The sequence below is a fragment of the Otolemur garnettii genome, unplaced genomic scaffold, assembly GCF_000181295.1.
Source record: "Otolemur garnettii isolate 467f Iridium unplaced genomic scaffold, OtoGar3 scaffold00046, whole genome shotgun sequence".
Classification (NCBI taxonomy): domain Eukaryota; kingdom Metazoa; phylum Chordata; class Mammalia; order Primates; family Galagidae; genus Otolemur; species Otolemur garnettii.
This window is the reverse complement of record NW_003852441.1, coordinates 6,013,822-6,018,008: the sequence shown is the minus strand read 5'-3', so window position 1 is coordinate 6,018,008 and position 4,187 is coordinate 6,013,822. Positions and strand designations below refer to the sequence as shown.

Genomic DNA, 4,187 nt, shown 5'->3' with positions numbered 1-4,187 from the left:
CCAGGCCAACTTAGTAATATATTATACCCATATAGAGGAGGGCAAAGGCTTGTAGGAGGAGTTAGAAACCAGGAGGAGTGTTATGGAAGGGTGGGGGTGGTGCAGGGGAGGAGGGGAAGTATGAAGAGAGAATGAGACAGGAAGCAAAGAGAACAGAGGACACAGATCCGGTAAACACTTCCTGAACAGTCCACAGAGCTCTACACTGTGCTCGAGTCTTTTTCATGTGTCATCTCTCTGCTTCTCCCTCTAAAGCCATCATGCATAGATAAAGAAACTTGACCATGGAGGGAGCACAGTGGGATCTGAGGTCTGCAGAAGTTGCAAAGAGAACCCTGAGATGTGCCCAGTTGGAAGAAGCCGTGTGAAGGAAGCTTTCTTGGCACCGTAACTTGTCTGGCAGAGGTGTTCTTGGGGCATTTATGGGGATGTGGCACTTTGGGCTGGCACCCTTGCTAGGCTCACGTCCCACAGTCTGTGCTTCTGGACAGACACTGTCTCCATTGCTGGGATGAGATTTCAAGTGATTGCTGAGCATCTGGAGATTGAGGGAAAGCTGGACTGAAGACTGTCAAATGGTTTTCATGATAATCCTTGGAGTGTTTGCTGCACATACATGTACCATAGCTCCCTGCTTTACAGGTGCAAATTTGATAAGTTCAGGTCAGAGCTCAGGAATTTGAATTTTTAACAAGCACCTCCAGGTGATTCTGATGCAGGAAATTCTGGGCTAAAAGTTGAAGGAAGCTCAACCATTGGATGTTTCTAGCCCCACTTCTAGTTGGTTTTAGGTTATGTGCTCCACAGAACCATTAGACCAGTAATTTTCACAGTGTGGATGGTGGCACGCTAGTGTGCTATGAGAGGACCTTAGATGTGCCACAAAAATTTTTAAAGATCATTAATTAGATTATTTTCTTTAAAAGTTCAAAGCACAGTAAGTATGTTCTTTTTTTAAACTCTTTTTTATTAACATAATTTAAATGTGCCACAGAAATTTAACTATAGGTTCAAGTGTACAGTGAGATTAAAAAAAAGAAAAGGTTGAAAAAAACACTGCATTAAACTCTAGGGAAAGTCACAAGAGGGATTGGTGTTGTTATGAGATTATTAATATTATTGATAATCTATTATTTTATTTATTTATTTATTTTTGAGACAGAGTCTCATTATGTCACCCTGGGTAGAGTTTGGTGGCGTCACAGCTCACAGCAACCTCCAACTCTTGGGCTTAAGTGATTCTCTTGCCTCAGCCTCCCAAGTAGCTAGGACTACAGGTGACCACCACAGTGCCAGCTTTATTGCTGCAGTTGTCATTGTTGCTTTAGCTGGCCCAGGTTGGGTTAGAACCCACCAGCCTCCGTGTATGTGACTGGCCTATAACCACTGTGCTATGGGCGCCAAGCGTGATAATTTATTTTGACACTATTTTCCCCTTAGGCCTGTGTGTGGTGGACTCTTTTACCCACTCTGGGGCACGCCTTCATCTGCCTTCTCATTGGATAGTCCTTGACATCCTCAGAGCTCCCTCCCGAAGACTCTCTGTCCACCTGAGAGTTTCTTCTGGTTTTGAGGTGCTCTCAGCCTGAGCTAGAGCTTACCAGGAGAGCAGGGAGCTAACCCTAGGAGTTGGTGCAGAAGTCCCTCAGCTTTCTGGCCTCCGGAAGGGACAATGCCAAGGCACACTCTGCTCAGTTTGTAAAAATCACCAGCTGTGACGGGGCACGGTAGGGGGAGGGGGGAGGTGGAGGTGGTGGCGGTGGCCATTTTGAACAGACATTGTGTCATGGACAATGTTACCAGGCAGAACAGAATCAATTCTGTGAGACCCAAGTCATCAAGCTAGAAAATGAATCAAGCTATGAGAGGAGACCCCTGGAAATGGAGCAGCAGCAACAGGCCTACCGTCCAAAAGTGAAGACAGATAAAGCCAGAAGCACCCACTAGCTTCTTCCCACCTGAAGCTTCTCAGCTCAGACAGACAGACAGCAATTCCAGAGTCGCAGGAGGTCCTACTAGGAAGACCCGGCACCAGGGTACTCTGAGCACCGAGAGGATGGGAGGCGCCGCTCTCTTCAAGCCTCCCGCTGAAGAGGATGAAGATGATTTTGATGATACCCTTGTTGCCGCTGACACAAACCTCCACTTCAAAGCAGCCAGGGATCGGAGCAGTGGCTGTCCACTCACAATCAAGGGCTTTGCACGCCGTGGTCAGGAGCCCATGCCAGCTACGGGGTTAGAATAGAAGGGGCCGCGTGTGCTTTGAAATGAAGATCAATGAGGAAATCTCTGTGAAGCACTTTCCATCTACAAAGCCTGACCCCCCAGGTCACTCGGGTCGGCAGGTCTCTGGACTCCTGCAGCACCCAGCTGGGCAAACAGCCTTTCTTCTATGGCTATGGAGGTACTGGGAAGAAATTTTGCAAAAAGCAATGTGATTGGCTGCTTTGCAGACTTTAAATGTGGAAATGATGTGGAACTTTCCTTTACCAAGAATGGGAAGTGGATGGGCATTGCTTTCTGAATCCAGAAGGAAGGTTTGGCGGGGGAGGGGGGGTTACCTTCATCCAGCACCTTCCCCTTAGTGAGTGGATCTGAGGCCCCCTTGGACCAAAGAGCAAGGCAGAATGTGAGATTCTGATGATGGTGGGCTTCCCTGCCCCTAGCAAGACCCTATGGGCCATTAAACATGCAGCCTCCAACCCTTCTGAGAAGTACAACATCCGGGTACCAATGCCATTGTGGATAAAATGTGGGTGATGGGCCATGTTGGTGGTGGAACTGTGCTGGCCTCTGGGATGTCCTGGTCCAGCAGGCCACCCAGGGCCTCAACTGCTTTATCCAGATTGTCGCCTGCAAGAAACGCATCCTAGATCACACAAACGTTTATGGGTCAGCCAACAGACTGAAAGGAGAGCATTTGAAGGCTTCCAGAGCAATGCTATTGTAATTTGCCCCACTGATGAAGACCTGAAAGACCAAACAATAATGCGAACCAAGGAGGAAGGGAAGGCTGTCCCAGACGACCGACGCCAACTCCAGCTTGCCAGATGTAGGGGACTTGCTGGGTGAGGAAGCAGACGAGCTGGTGAGACGATACAAGGAGGAAGGCTGCAAGGCTGGGCTACCCCCGAGAAGCCCTTTGACAACCGAGGTGGTGCTGCCTGGGTGTGGGGGTGGTGGTGGCTTCCAGCACTATGACAACTGAGCCCCCCACCCCCGGAGGCAACCCAGGAGGCTTCCAGAACCGAGAAGGAGGTCGTGGTGGATGGGGCAACTACTAAGGAGGTTTCAACCGCAGCGGAGTCGGTGGTTAGAGCCAGAATCTCTGGGGTTACAACAGCCAGGATAATACCAACTCCAATAACCAAGGCAGCTACAACCGGGCTCCCCAGCAACAGTCACCACCCGAACAACTGCTGCTCCACAACCACTACCCCAGCAGCCTCCACCGCCACCCTGCTCAAAACTCTCCAGAAGCCAGCAGCTACAGTAAGAACAGCAACATCCCACAGTCAGCAGTGACAGTCCTCCATGGCTGAGTTACAGCCAGTCACCCTACAACCAAGGAGGTTACAGCCAGGGCTACGCAGCCCCACCTCCACCACCTCTGCCATCACCTGCCTCCAACAATGGGAGCCTCAGCGGCTACAGACGGTCCCCTAGACACTGCCCCCTCCACCACCCCACACCACACAGACCTACCCTCAGCCCAATTATAGCCAGTACCAGCAATGCAACCAGTACTATCAGAACCAGGCCCAGCGGCACCATACTATGGAAATTACAACTGCGGGATCTACTCTGGGAACACACAGGGTGGCCCAAGCACATAGTAGCCAGTGTACCCCTGAGGCTCCCAGAGGCCCCTGCTGCCTTCCTCCAGCAGCACCTGCCTCGGCCCCTCCTCTGCTCCCATGTGGTCCTGGGGATGGGGTCATCTCAGGGCTGTCTCCCTCCAGCCCACTGCCTCCCCTCTGAGGGGCTTCTTCCCTCCATACAGGGCTAGCCATTTTTTCCTCTGGATTTATTTTCTGTTTCTCTCCCCTTAACCTTCCAGCCTCCCACCCCCCATTCTTCCTACTTTCTTCCTTTTGACTAAATACTTCCACCCTGTCCTTGGTCAGGCAGTGAGCCCATGGTCACTATGGGGAGACTACTTTCTTACTCATCCAACCTTGCTCCAG

At 50.7% G+C, this 4,187-nt stretch overlaps 1 pseudogene; it reads left to right on the top strand.

Moving 5' to 3' along the window:
* The first annotated feature begins 1,786 nt into the window (after positions 1 to 1,786).
* On the top strand, positions 1,787 to 3,836 carry LOC100950422 (annotated as a pseudogene).
* The last annotated feature ends 351 nt before the right edge of the window (positions 3,837 to 4,187 follow it).